This window comes from Vanellus vanellus (genome assembly GCF_965231255.1).
Source record: "Vanellus vanellus genome assembly, chromosome: 2".
In the NCBI taxonomy this organism is placed as follows: Eukaryota; Metazoa; Chordata; class Aves; order Charadriiformes; family Charadriidae; genus Vanellus; species Vanellus vanellus.
The window spans coordinates 72,250,571-72,266,269 of NC_138906.1; the positions used below are offsets into that span (position 1 = coordinate 72,250,571).

At 41.0% G+C, this 15,699-nt stretch overlaps 1 long non-coding RNA gene across 1 annotated transcript in view; it reads right to left on the minus strand.

Annotated features, from left to right (window-relative positions):
- LOC309686747 overlaps positions 1-15,699 on the minus strand; it is a 64,949-nt gene that overhangs the window by 46,511 nt on the left and 2,739 nt on the right. The window contains exon 2 of the long non-coding RNA XR_014270573.1: positions 11,898-12,018. This is a non-coding gene — a long non-coding RNA (uncharacterized lncRNA). The remainder of the gene's footprint in view (positions 1-11,897; positions 12,019-15,699) is intronic.

Genomic DNA, 15,699 nt, shown 5'->3' on the forward strand with positions numbered 1-15,699 from the left:
CAGTTACATGGCACTAGCTAGGTGAGCTGAACCCTACGTGGAAGCTCACAGCAGGCTCTTTCTCCAAGGCCAAAGCTTCTCAGTGTTTTGTCTGAGGTACAAACATGCAGAGTTCATACACTTATGTGGACAGGTGAACAGCTTTGCTCTCAGTAGTAACCACAATTTCCTTTGAAGTCCTGAACTGAAGCTAAGAGATGACCCAGGTCAATATTCACACATCACACGCCACAGCCTCTCTCAAACACAAGAAGGAAAAAAAAAAAAGGAAAAAAAAAAAAGGCAACAAAACAACCCAGCTACAGAGTAAACCCCACTTATACACACAACAAAAGCTCTTACTTTCAATGCCCATCCAAGAACACAAATTGTCCAAAGACTGAATACAGGCTCTCTACAAAAGACCTCGGAGGCCATCAGAGCATCTCAGCTCCCCACTGGCTCCAAACAACCGGGCACTTGCACATAACAAAACTGTCTTCAGCCAGCTACAGCAACGCACTTAGCATCCAGACATCAGCTCCTTTTCATCACATACCTACTTCTTCAGGTCTCTGTGAAATACACATGCAAAAACTTTACTAGTATGAAGGGAAATCAGTGGCCACAACTGCAAAGTGTCGCGTTGCCAGCCAGAGACGAAGAGTACACAATTGGATGCTGAACGACTGCCAGCAAGGAGTCGTCCCCGTTTAAGGCATCAAAACCACTTGGAAAGCTGTTGCCTGTCTGATTACATCCCTGCAGAAAGGTTAAGGGTCCGGAGCAGTGCACATGGCAGATGAGATGCACGGCTCCCATGCACAGCCAGCAGAAGCTGCGGATCTGAACCGCTGGCACGTACTCTGCAAATACAGCCTGGTGTGTACTCACACTCTAATGTGCATCTCTACATTTGAGTACTGCATCCAGCTCTGGAGTCCCCAACATAAGAAGGACATGGACCTGATGGAGCGTGTCCAGAGGAGAGCCACGAGGATGATCCGAGGGCTGGAGCACCTCTCCTATGAGGAGAGGCTTAAAGAGTTGGGGCTGTTCAGCCTGGAGAAGGCTCCAGGAAGACCTTATTGCGGCCTTCCAGTACCTAAAGGGGGCCTACAGGAAAGCTGGGGAAGGACTTTTTACTGGGGCATGTAGCAATAGGATGAGGGGGAATGGCTTTAAACTGGAAGAGGGCAGGTTCAGATTAAACATTAGAAAGAAGTTTTTCACTTTGAGGGTGGTGAGGCACTGGAACAGGTTGCCCAGAGAGGTTGTTGAGGCCCCATCCCTGGAGGTGCTCAAGGCCAGGCTGGACGTGGCCTTGGGCAATCTGGTCTAGTGAGCGGTGTCCCTGTCTATGGCAGGGGGGTTGGAACTTGATGATCTTCAAGGTCCTTTCCAACCTAAACCATTCTATAATTCTATGATTCTATGCCTCTGAGCTCTGCTGTTAGAAAAATAATAGAGGTATCAGTGAATCCGTAGTCCATGAGCAAGCGACCACAACACGTGCTGAACTCCCTCTGAAATGAAGTGGCCCGTAAGAAATTTTAAAAACCAAGTGGAGAATGTGGTGAAACTCCTATCAAAAAAAAAAAAAAATAGTAAGGGCAGTGTCTCTGAAAAAAAGGGACAATTTGGCATTTGCAGTGTGTACAAGATGTCTTCATACACTTTCCTGATTCCTTGCCAGTAACTATTCAAAAAAGACCACTTAACAAGCAAACAGGTCTTCAGCACAACAAATAATAAAAAAGAGAGCAAAGCTTGTGCTATTTAAATATCATGAAACATTCTGCTAATCATGCACAGATGGAAGTACAGACGCTTCTGCCAGACGCCTTGTTCAGAAACTTTGCTCTATTTTTAATTATTTGATGCACAGAGGACCTGTTTGCTGATTAAAAGGGCACTGCCTTTAAAAGGACTCCATCAATATGGAGTCTAGTCTAGTTTTTAATGGAAGATTTAAAAAGTAGTAACTCCTACCTCTGAGCTCCCTACACCAATTTTTATAATCTTGCAAGCATGTTGTTGGATTTTTTTCAGATGTTTCTCTCACCTTGGGAAACTGTCTACATATGGGAAAAGTGAAACTAACTAAATGCAAGCTATTGTTTAAATACACTGAGTAAATCCATTTGGAAAATGTGTATTTTTCTCTAATATCCTTTAGTTTGTATCTTTTTTGGTGTTACCTATAACAAGAAGGGGTTATCAATTTTCAGTTAAAACCATTATTTCTGACAATTTTCCTTTCAGTCAAAAGCCTAGTTTTTTGAGAAAACGTATCATCTCCAAAATTGCAAACCAAAATAGTTATTGGGGTTTTTTTTAGATCTACTACAACCACATTATCATTCCAATGTCAGTTCTTGGCAAGAATACAGTGATACACAAAGAAAAAAAATTACATTTTTTCTACTTCATACCTTCTGTGAACTTCACTCATTCAGTGGTACAGTGCTTCATTCCTGTACTTCTCCATAGCAGTCCAGGAATTTTTCCCTCACTGAAGAGCCTCACTCAAAATGCATACCATGTTCAATTTCTTTTCTTTTTCTGAATGAAGTGCTTTTCAAACATTCTTTTTTGGTTTAGGTTACGTCTTATCTTGAAAGTTTTGCAACCTGCTACTACAGAACTTTGCCACTAGAGCAGAAACACAGTATGAAAATGACTGGAAATCGAGGGAAAACTGCTCAAGCTGTTACTTTTGTGTCACCAGTATGACACGTGAAAATTGTATTACACTTTTAAAGCTAACTAACCTTAACAATTTGAAGTGCTGCTATTAACACAGTAAAAGAATCCTTTGATTAGCAGACCACACGATATGATAATAAAGTAAAAGTGACCCCATTATCTTATGAATAAATAACCAAAAGGGGGTGGCTCCCAGCTCATGCTCAGGTACGGAGAAAGTAACTGAACTTTTTTTTTTTTCTTTTATACTGTCAGCATGTAATATTATACAAACAAATATATGCAACTGATTTGTTAAAGACCAGCTGACAGGCCTGAAAAGCACAATGCCTGCTGAAGAGACACTGCAGCTGGAAGCCAAGGAAGACTGGCAGGGGCACTGGGACTGAAAATCCAATGTTTGGCTAGGGAAACAGGCACCCACAGCGAAGCTGCAAAGAAGAAATAAAGGGTTTTTTCCTAGGAGGGGAAGGGGAAGGCTGTATGGAGTGAAAGGCTTGTCCAGGCAGATCATCAGGGTTGCAAAGCTCAGAATCCAGCTATGACTAACGAGGAAGGAAGAGCTGTAGATGAAATAACATTCAAATTGGCAGTTCTGCAGAAAATTACTGAGGTATTGAAACCCTCTGAGCAGAAATGGATTTTAGACACATAGAAACACGTGCAAAAATCAAGCCGAAGAAAGGGCCAACACATCACCAAAGTATTGTGCAAGTAACAAACCTGGTGAGGGAGCCGTACAAGTAAGTCAGATACGCAGCAGCAAGAACTGCTGAGCACGGGAGAATCTCAGCAGAGAAGGGGGTGAGGAGAAAAATTAATTGGCCAGCCATAAAAGAATAAAGTCTGAAAAAGGTTAAAAGGGGACAGAAGGATGACAGAGCAAAATACTGCTTGGACTATATAAAGATTAGCCTAATTCACCAACACGTCCACCTGAAGCAGGGGAAGACGACAAATGGCACTTTGACTGAGGAACAGTTTTCATTCCCGTTTCACTCAGAGGAAAAGCCAAGCCAATGCTCAACTGCTGCAGCACTAACCAAGCAGTGCCTGATCAGCAATGCTGACCTGTCGTCAACAGCTCCAAGTCCAGAAGGCTCCGACACCCCCTGGAGACTCCAAGTCAGCTCCCATGCTCCATCACACCACATTTACACCCACGTGGCTCCATCTACACCATCCAAGCAAGTACCAAAGGTGGGAACCAGAGCCCTTACTCCACCGCTTGCCTTTGGCTGGCTGAGTGCCTCGGTGCAACACACGACGCGCACGGTTCACATGGACCAAGGTAAGGAGCAGAAGAACCTGGCTGCTACAGCACAGGCTTGCACAGCACTACTGGTTTCACAGGGACGCTCTGGCTGAGCTGTACCAACAGCAGCAAACGCTGCAGCCAGCCAGCTGACAGCTCACAGGAACGCGCTTCATCACAGAGCCGCACACATAGCACAAGTGCGTCTTAGTTTGCATTTCTCCCATTCCACGCAGCCAGCGTGACATTCAACAAGTTCAACTCCTTAGGTAACAGGGGCATACTTGACTGCTCCCATTTAATGCATTTCAGATGCTTACTATTAACCTTCTACCCACCTCGACGTTCTTCAGGGCCCTTTCTGGCTGTCCTGTAACAACAGGTAACGACATCTGGATAGCAGTGTCATGTAACAGGTGTCATACTTCCATGCAGGCATTACTTTAACTCATTTGGTCTCTATGCACTGTATCGACCCTGAATCTGCTGCTGAGCTGCGACCAAAATAAACTGGCAGTGACCAACAAATGGTCGGACATACCCATGCCGGTTTGTGTCATTCTCATAGCTGGATAACAAGTACTGGGACTGAGTTATTCCATCAGCTTGTGCAAATACGGAACAAAATACAGATTTTTACTCCTTCTTCAGTCCTTCCATTACTGTAGTATCACATATGTATTTTAAATCAATATATAATATACTTGGGCGCTATCCAAACAAACATACAGTGCAATTTTAAACTATAGATTATTGGTCCATAAGATCCACCATTCTCCTCTTTCCCTGTAAAACAGAACACAGACCTCAAAACATGTTACAGAGACGGCACTGCCATGTCACTTATCTCCCCACAATTTAATTAATCAACTGTCAAGTCCACAAAGGAAATCACAAGTGATTTCCAAGACTGTGTCATCAACAACAAAAATATCAGGCCAGATCACAGCAGAGACCCAAGAAACTTTAGCAAGACTGATAAATAGGAAACCTGAAACTCATGCCTGATTCAAAGAGGAGACAGACAAGACCTAAGCAGAGAGGTGAAGCAGGTCCTCAGTTCTGCAGGATAGGAAATGCAAAGGCAAAGCGTTTGAGCAGATCCACCAGTTTGTCTTTGGCTATCCCATCAGCAAGCGTGGCTCTCGGAGAAGTCGTGCTAACTCAGGCCAGGGTAGCTGGTGTGGGGGAGAGAGAATCCAGAGGAAAGAAACAGAAAATCTAGCATGTATTAGTTTTCTCATTTGTAACAAAGCTGGGGGGAAGGTGCCATTTTGTTCAGGTGCCAGGGTGACAACAGCAGGTATCAGACGAGAAACCTCCACCATATGTTAACGAGTTGGGGTTTGTTTGTTTGTTTTAAACCAGATGCTCAAATCTTAAGACATTAGTATGCAATTAAAAACTTGTATTAGCTGAAAGATCACGTTCACAACATTCATACGGTAGTGCATCTGGGGCCAAACATTTTACTCAGAAGTTCAATCTTAATGACAACAAGCAACATGGCCTCCCCTTGCTGAGGGAAGAAAATACCTTGGACCAAATTTGTACGTCCTTAGGCACAATCTCTTCTGACATCACAAGCAATGCTGCCTGAGTAGAGTCTCAATCTTTGGGGAAACACTGCCAAACCCAAAGAGGAAGGTGAAGAGAGGGTAGTTTGGACAATTCACAGATGGACAACCACCACTGCAACCTTTTGCCTCTGAGCAGGCAGTTGAAGACCAGCTCAAATCACCATCTAATAACTCTTTGATTGCCTCGGTAAAATGAATCTGACACCAGGGCTCAGGATGCAGGTCCCTCCACAACAGCTATAAAGGTTTGTAGACGGATCTGTCAAGGCACCACTCCCAAGTGCGTAAGCAAACTTTTCAGATCACAGGTGGGGCATTCTGCTCATGGTCATAGTTTTCTTTTCTGATTCTTATCGAGGATTTCTGTTTTCAGTAATGCCTATACAGAACTACCCAAGATACCTTGAGTCATTAAGAAAATGTAAATAGGGAAAAAAAAATTAAAAAAAAGAAAAAATGGTTCAATGACCTTCTGTTGGGTTTTACTTGTTTATTATACTATGCTCCCTACTTACTGCATTTTATAAAATGCAAAATTTTATCTATCTTACTTACCTTCTTGCATCTTTGCTTTTAAAGCGTGATATATTCTGTAGAAAAAATACCCAAAAAGCAAAATGGAACCTATTTTTATATTAAGTAAATTTTAAAAATAATCACCCAAGATACAGCAAACACACAGATGGAAAGTAATTGTGTTCATATTTGAATTCTGTACTTCAAGCCACCTTTGATCAACTTGATTAATATTCCTTTCAAAAGATTTTATAGCTGGTGTACTTCATGAACACAATTAAAGTAGATTAATCTGTTCTGAATTCTATGTTTCATAAAATTACTGTTCCTCTGATTAATTTTACAAAAAACACATGTAACTATGTACAAATGCATTTTTATCATTGATAAAACAAGCCTGTGACACAGCTTCTAGTACTGGCCAAGAGATATCATTGTGAACATCTAATAAATCAGCAAGCCTGATGATGCAATGTCATGTGAGCTAATACTCAAAATACTACACATCTTATTCAAGTAAAAGAAAAAATGACCCAACTTTCTGCTTATAGCACTGCATCAGCTAAAATGCAGTTCTACAGGCATTGGTATCTGTGGCATAATGCCACCAGCTAGTCAGAGTGACAGTAGCTGGTCCACAAACCTTCCTCTACTGAAGTCAATAATAAAATTTTAATCAGATTCAATAGTATGGTTTCACACGGTTGAATTTCAGAGACACTGGGTCTGAACAGGATCCATCTGACCCCTTGTCTGTGGGAGAGATTCACTTTGACCTTACCAGTACTGCCATGGGCAGACTGATGTCACTTCACCCCATAAATCCCCTCGCCTGGCGCTGTAGCTGAGCGCCGCTGAACTCAGGTACCCTCTAGGAACACTGCGATGTTGTAATTAGCAGTGAGACTTGTAATGCATTCCCCTGCCAGAAACACGGGTTGCTGTGGCCACTAGAGTAAAAGAATGTGAAAAGGGATTGGGAAAGAATAGAGACAGACAGGTAACAGCAGAGAAAACACGGTGATAATTTGTTTAAGTATCTCATACTAAAACAACACAACAATCACCAGTATCAGCTGAACTGTCAAATACATATTACAAGAAAACAGTGATTTTTTTTTTTTTTTAAGAATAAAATTTCCTTTAGTGTGGATTATTTCAGTGGGGGGAAGAAACGATACACAGAAGATAGCTCTGACACAAGCTTCTACTTCCTAATGTCTAAATTGTGTTAGGTTCTGTTTTGATTTTTGGAGAAATGATGCATTTAACATCCTGTTTGCAGTGCAACGGTAATCTAAACCCCTGTTATTTTTTGGCAAATGCTGCACATCACTCACGTTAAGCTTACCGTTAACTGTGAGCTGTTAACATGTCTTAGTGTGGTTTCAATATTCCTATGGCAAGGCTAAACAGCATTTAGAAAACAATGATCCCCAGGCCCGCACTGTAGTTTCTGAAGCACAGATTAAGCACGGTATTCTGCTCAACAAGCTCATCACTGTTAAGTAACTCATCAGAAAATAAAGAGGGAATTATCAAATGGGAATTGCCAAGTAATTAGTTCTCTGAAGCAGATGACATACAACTGTTAAAGGGAGGGGCTTCACTGTTAGTCATATGTCAGAGTAGAGCCTACTAAACTGTAAATAAAAACGCATTACACATCATGAGTGCTGTGGGTTTTTAACCGCTAGTGGTACACGGAGAATAAACTTACAACTTCTTCTAGTGCAACAATCAACCAGGATTTTCTCTTCTTCCCTTGCATACAGTGCATTTTCAAACCATTCTGGATCTACTTGCCGTCAGACTATCTGGGGAAAGCTATGAACACAGCACAGTACTAGGGAGGAGATGTGCTCAAGGGCTAAAGAAGAGGAGAAACGCTTTTACCATTGTATTAATTTGAAAAATCACTCTCTACTCAGCTACTACACATGGCACTGAAAAGGAACAGCACCAATGAAAAAACATTCACTAGCACAAAAATTCTGAGCACAGTAAAGGAGGATTAAGCCTGCTTTTTGTAAGTATCCTTCTCCATTAAAGCCTAACTGTCTTTTAAGTAGCTGGCCTCACAGAAATGTTAAATTTACAAAACTACAAAGGCATTCGTGCGTGGGTACCCGACAAACAAAATGTGGTAACAGTCACAACCACACTCCAATACAAGCAAGAAACACTTCAACATTTCTACTTTTCATAGAGCAAAGAGCAACTCAATAAATCATTAAGTCGGGTTTTCATCTAGTCCCTAAATGAGTTGATCACTGCTAAGTAACTGACCAGAAAATAAAGAAAGAATTATCAAACTTGGAGGTTGCCTCCATCGCAGTATCTCACCACAAGAAACCCTTCAGCTAACATGCTCCAATCCAGATGCTGCCATTTGGGCTAAATTTCAACCAAAAGAACACCCAAGAACACCAAGGCACAGCAAAACCCACCGGCACGTCCCTGCCCAACACGCGCAGCCGAGGGAGAGGGCAGGAGCAGGGCACCCACAGATGCTGAGGCTGATAAACAACTACACATCACATCTAATCATCTCACCCCTTCCAGCCCTTGGCACGCAGAAGTTCTCTGTCCCTCTAATACTTACTCTAACATCCGAAAGCCCATACTTTAAAGCAACGCTAACAAGTTGCAGTGCATGGGACAGCAAGTCTCTTACTCCATTTGGAGACACACCTTTTTAAAACAGAAGTTGGAAGGTGAATCAAACCTCAGGTCTTGGCTTATATCGCATTATGAATGCGAGCCTTGTGTTTTCATGTAGACTAATTACTATCCAATTATACCTAGTTCACATCTCCATTTCACTTGTGCTCTTAATACATTCAAAATCTGCATCGCGTACCTTCTTTTAGCCCTATCGCTATTATAGGCCTTACTAAACAGCATGTGAGGGAAGAAATAAAACCAGCTAGGATAAAAGGACACTGACAAGGCAATCAAAAAGCCACCACTGGACGCACTAATATAGAGACAGATTAGCTCTTTTTTTTTTCACTACTAAGTATTTTAAAAGGACAGATTGTTGTCCATTTACAGAGAGCAGTAGCCAAAAGTCTGCATAAAACAAAAATTACATCTTGCGTTAAAAAAAAGCTGTATTGGGTAGTGTACAGACATACTTATGGAAAATTCAGCAAAAAAAATTTCTTACAAATGGGCTGTGGCTCTAAATTCAACCCAATCCTAGAATATGATTAATAGATATCAAGTGACTCAACAGTGGAAAAGATTAAAAAGAACTCTTTAGTTGTTAAAACGTCCAGTGTCTCACACAAAATCCTTTCAACACAACTGTTTAAAAGAAAGCATTGAGTCATTTGCCTATGTGGAAGGAGGCAGGGCACGCTCTGAACAAATAACAATAACTCTAGGTTTTTTAGAGTAGGCTAAAATTAACTAAAGTCATGATTTAAAAAAAAAAAAAAGCTGTATCTCTATTTACTTATACTTTTTTTTTTTATTTTAACTAATCCATGTGTCGTTATTCAGGCAAGATGCTTAGAAGGGTCTGCAAGAATGCTGCCTGAATTGGAAGGGTAACCACGCCTGGAGCGCACACAGCAGCGGCATTACTCCCTGAAGCCACGCGATTCCTCCTGCGAGTAACGCCACGGACGCATACGTATGGCCACTAGGCCTAAGGTAAGGTTCCCGAGACCTGATTTTGGATGCATTCAGTCAAATGCACCTGATGTTCGGTCCCTCTGACAGACTCCGCACTAATGACCCGGGTCTGCCTTAAACAGAGTGGGGCCGTTGCTACCTTCACCCCGAAAACAAATGTGAAAGCCGGAAAAGATGAGAGGTCTTAGCATGCGATGCTCTGTCTCAAGCTGTGAAACCCATCTGTGGCTGCTCGCTGCGTGCTGCCGGGTCACGTCTCTTTCACGTGTTACTACTGCAAGCTCTCCCGTGTTACATCCAGTGACAGACAGAGCGTTTGTAAGCAGGCGGTCTCTACCCCAGAAACTTTTATTTCACTTATTTAGTTTTACAGTGGGCCTGGTTTTGATTGTTCCCTAGAGAAAATGGGAACTTACTAATGAGGCCAGTAGGGGTACCCCAAACCCAGTGACTAAAATGACCAACAACAAGAAAAGAAGCCCAAACAAATCTGATCTAAAGTCCACAAAAAAACCACTATACCTCAAAAGCTGCACTGGTACAGAAAAAAGCAGCATAGTACTATATTCCTGTCATGCCTCTGCACCAGACTTAACTGGGTTACTTTTTTTACCCAAAATGTTTGCTTAACATTTAATAAATTCTCTCTCATGTAATCGCAGGAAATGCCAGATGTTAAAACATTCAAGGTGACTTAGCAATAATACATTGTGGATAATACAATTCTGATTATTCATAGGATTTGACCAATACGATATCACAATTACTTCTTCTAATTAAGAGACAGAAGTCTTTCCTGTAGTAATAATTTCTGCAACTAAATACAATTTCATACAACCTAAGCTAATTCTGAAAAAAAATGAAATGCTCTGTAGAAATGTTAATGCCATAACAAAAAGCTTCCTTCTATTCAATCTCCCCAGTCAATAGTTGCTACCAAGTCAGTTTTCTTCCAAAACTGAGAGATCAAATGTGTCAGCGCACGGGCACTTTGTCTGGTTTTTCACTCTCAAGAAATTCTTATTCCTCCAAAGAGATATAGCGGTTACAATCCACCCCCACCATTCAAGCTCATTTGTAAACCATAACAGGCATGTCTTTGCATGTAACTGCTTGCTTAGACAACTTCCCTTTAAAGCACAGTACCCTTCCCCACAGCCACAGTAAAATGTAAATTACGCGCTGCACACTTCTCTATGACATGCTGTATACATTAAAAAGTTATTCTACAATAGCGAGTTTCTGATCAGCCCCTCATAAATAGAATGCTATAGTAATTAAGTTTTCTGGCTGTAAATAGAAAAAAAAAATCCTTTGATTTTCCGCAAGTACCCACTACATTTCATTTTCTTTCATTTAAAGGCACAGGCAATTTTCTTATGACCCTTTTATCTTTTTTTTTTTTTTAAGTATTAGCAGTATTGCCAATCCCAAGCACTCAAAAAATCATATAACAGGTCCAAAAAAACCAGGCTGGCTTAATGACAATCAGATTAAAGAAATAAAATAAAAATTTATGTTCTTTTTATTGGCAGTATGATCACTGAGCCTTGAGACTTGGTTTTTTCAAGGTATTCTCCACAACCATATGGGAAGGAGAGAGAGAGAGGAGAGGGAGAGCAGACTGATGTATGGACACTATTACATCCTGTCTGGCTACAGCATTTCAGGGGGAAAAAAAAAAAATCAGAAGAATTGAAAACATTCCTCAAATCGGAGTAAAAGAGATCCAGGCACATCAGTAGTGACTCGTTATCCTTGGAAGTATCTTAACAACAAAATTCAGTGCACAGAAGGAACTCAGGACACAAAGTCAAGCAGGCTGCAAGCAACAAGAACCACTGAAAACATTCATGAAAGTACAAGAAGGATTTGTACAATTTTGCATGTGGCATTTTACAACAAAAATCAAAGCCTGTAAACTTTTCCATTCATACTATCATCTTTTAGTAACTGAATATGCTCTGACCTGAGGTGAGCATAAAACCACTCATCTGGAACCCACTGTCCTGTAAGTCACGGAACTGAGTCACCAGAGTTAATGGAATTTTTCTGATGAGAGTTTCTCAAGGACCTCTACTGCCAGGCAAGGGAAGTACAAACATATGACGGGTAGGTAATCGTAGAGACACCAGTAAGGTGTCCGCGCTGATTACAGCACAGAGCAGACAGCGTACACTTGTTAGAGGAAATAAAAAGCATTACATTCTCACCTTATTGGCAGTGCATATCCGTACGGCGAAGACAAAAACGAAGGTGGTCACTGTCCTACAGGGGTCAAGAATAAATTCACAGCTTGTATTGCTTGCCCATCTGCCTTGGCCTGCGATGTGACTGTTGATCCAGGAGTTGAGGAGACGGAAACCAAAATAAAAAGAAACAAAAGCACAGTTAAGAGTCAAACAATTTACAACATGCTACGACATCTCACCAAAGACAGAGAGAAACTGCTTTTGCTATTACTCAAGCACAAATAAACTATAGATTTAATCCTGCAGACAGAGCACAACCAGTTGAGAGCAGAGCCCATTTATTCAAAGCGAGTGCTCTTTTCCTAAATGTGATCTTAATGAGGTGAAGAATCATAAGCAAGTTGAGATGACTGTCTTCACTGCCAAGAGAACATATTTTATTTGAGGAGGGGCATCATCCAGAAAACATACTGCTGCAACTACTACTATTAGGTGAAAAATAATCAGCTTTGGGAATGTGACATTACCTTGTACACTATTTTGTCATTAATGGTGACATGCTGGAGTTGATGCACATTACTGAAAATTCCCAAATAGTATAAACAAAGGAAAACTCTACCAATGTGATTTTTTTTTCCCCTCTATTTCTGTATTTTTGCTCAGTAAAATTACGAAGAGCCAGCATTGAATTTCTGCTGACATCACATGCTAAACAAAATACATTTTGTTTTTTCACTTGGAATCTCACCAAATATTTTTATCACTCTTGGGACAATAAAAGGATTTACTGGGACCGTTTCTCCCTCACTGAGAAGCATTTTTGTTGTTTCAGTTTATGAGCATACTTTCTCGTTCCTATTTATGGAAGGATTTACACACATACTTAACTCTAGATAGGTTCTTTAATCAATCCTCATTCAGCAAAACCCTCACTGGGACACGTACTAAAGTAACTTTGCAGATTGGGACCCATGCACACACAGAGATTTGCATGTATTGTACAACCATCTCAGACTACAGCTTTGAGGGGGAAAAAAACAAAATTAAGCATTACATTCTCAACACGTGCACTGAGATCAAAAAGGAATTATGGTCATTGATCCGTTTTTTGTCTTTTTGCAGAAGTCAGGAGTCTGCAAAGTTTCTTACATTTTAAAACATTAGTCATGTATCAGCTCAGCCAAAACCAAGTAAAAATCTTCAACTTCTTTATATAAAGAAGGCGAACTACTGAACGAGACTCCAAAATACAGTGCCTTTGTCCAAATACCTAGTTATTTATTTATCGTGCTTTATTGCTTTTATTGCATAAAAGTGAAATGAAAGGATGAGGTCAGATTTTCAGTTTGCAAAGTTTAGGCTATCGAAGCCACTGGAATACAGCACATAATTTCTTTGCACTGAAATATTTACCTGCACCAAGCCTGTCGTACTCCTGTTTCTCGTGCTGATTATATTTTTATTTTTTAAAGCAGGGTTGGTTACAGCAGCCTCAAAAGAGACCTACAACTAAATCTGTGCGAGCTGTACACACCTGTAGGGCCCTCCAAAGCAGCCGAATCATCCACAACCTGTACGCTGAGCTCACTAAGGCTGTCTCACAGCCTGACTTCTCTCAAGCGGCACCAGCGTGAGCTGCCTCTCACGCTGGAGTAGGTTTGCAGCCAGCCAGTGCTTCAGACCCTCTATGCAATACTGACGCGCGTTTCCTTCAGAGCCTGCCGTACTCCTTTACTGCATTTCCCCTTCAATTAGTACACCACAACAAAAGCAGCACACTGTATGAACAATGACAATGAGAATCCTGACTGCCGTCTGCTAAGCTGTGCTGAACTTCAGCAAGAGGAAAATTAGGCCTCGATTTTGTTTTACTAGCTACACTACTGAAACAATTATTTTTAAATTCAAATGTTTAAATCCTTAGTTGCTTTTCAGGTGACTGCATTTAAGTGCCTATTTTCTTAATTAACAGGAAACTAGGCCACTGGATCTATTACATAAAAATTTTTGTTAAGTGAAATTCCAGGCCTCTTGCAAAAGTCTTTTAAAACAAGACTAGTTTTTTCAACCTTTGTAAATAAATTCAAGCAGGCCAGAAAGGCAAGGGAGAAAAGTTGCACTGTTTATATTCAAAAAAGTCTTTTAACTATGTGTATAAGGCCTTTTTTAAAATAATTACTTTCTAATAGTCTTAGTCACACAGGTAATTTGTCTTACAATAAAATATGTATAAGCAGCATGCGGCACACAAAGGCTTAGTCTACAGGAGTCGTCCTGCAAGCGATTATTTCACTCTCTCCAGCCCGTCCTCCTAACCAGCTCCTCTATTTCAAGCCACCTCCTCGGTACGGAGGCCCAAAACAGAGGCGGCTGTGCTGAGTGGAGGATATTCTCTCCCAACAAGAAGGGCAAGTTGGTCACAGCACTGAAAAGCCGCACTTCAGGAGTAGGAAACTGCCCGCAAACTCCCCGTCCCTTTGCCCCTCCGAGGAGAAATGCCCCGGCTCGACAGGCAGGCTGAGACCTACAAACTCATCACACCAAACCCAAGACCACCAGCTGCCTGGCACCACGAGAGCTGAACCACCGACAGGCATTTCTCATTATCTCCTCCTCCTCCAGCTCCGGTGCTTTACCATCAGCACGATTAAAATATCTTATTTTACTGAGATATTTCTGGATTGCATTATGTTCCAGCCTGGTACTACAAACGCTCGGGAGCTGTGGATGCTGATGATTTCTCATCACTGAGACATGAAATCCTCCAGGCCAAGTTCAATATTAGTGTAAGTGCACACAAGATTAGTGACTGGAATAGGGGTGTTAACCACTTCTGCAGACACTTAACGCAGCTCCTTAATCAGGCAAAAATCCTATTTAAGCCCACAGTGCTTTTTGCCGTAAAAAGATAGAGAGAAAATAACAGCGATATGCAGCAGATCGCTTTCTGAGCGCTGCTACTCTACTACATGCCTGGATTAAGTCCAATAAATGGAGTTATTCTAGATATACACCCATGTAAGTGGCTCACAACCCCGTCCCCTGGAGTTGTTCCAGATTTATGACATTAGAACCGAATACAAAATTCGGTGCCTTTAAAAAATTAAACCTCCGTTTGTGAAAGAGTAGCTTAAAAGAGTGATGTCCAAACCCTAAGAATGAAGACAAACAGACATTTCTTGGTCAAATATGCTTTTAAGAGCAGTATGCAGTTTGTAGCTAATTAGACTGCACATTCTTTCAAAGTATTATAAACTTTATGGCAGAAAGTCTCCTGCTCTGTAGCTATAATATTTTGGTGAGCACAAATGGAAAAAAAAAAAGAAAAAAAAAAAATATTGGAAATAATTATTTGCTGATGAGAAAATTGGTTTTAATAGTATATACTTAGTTTTTTATCAAGAGAAAATGAAATCAGCTTTTACCTAAAACACAAAAGGGCGCAGACCTTGTTAAGAACTACGAAGAGGCTTAACAAATCTAAGTGACAATAGTGCTATCAGGTATCACTGATTTTAATTTGACTGGCCAGAAGGTGCTAAGTACAGTACATGAGCAGAGAATGACAAGCCTATGGCCTAAAACGTGAATGCTGGAGTGGGAACTGCCACAAACACCGTTACAGCCACCAAAGAGTTACACCAGCCAGCCAAAAAAAAAAAAAAAAAAAACCACCAAAAAAAACCCACCAGGCAAAACTCCGAATAAACTTTTATGCAAGCTTTTATAAGCCAAAAGCATTTTTACAAAATACCACACCTTCGTTAATTTGCTGATAACAAACACAAGTGGAACTGACGATTTGGCTAACCTGCTAAGCGTG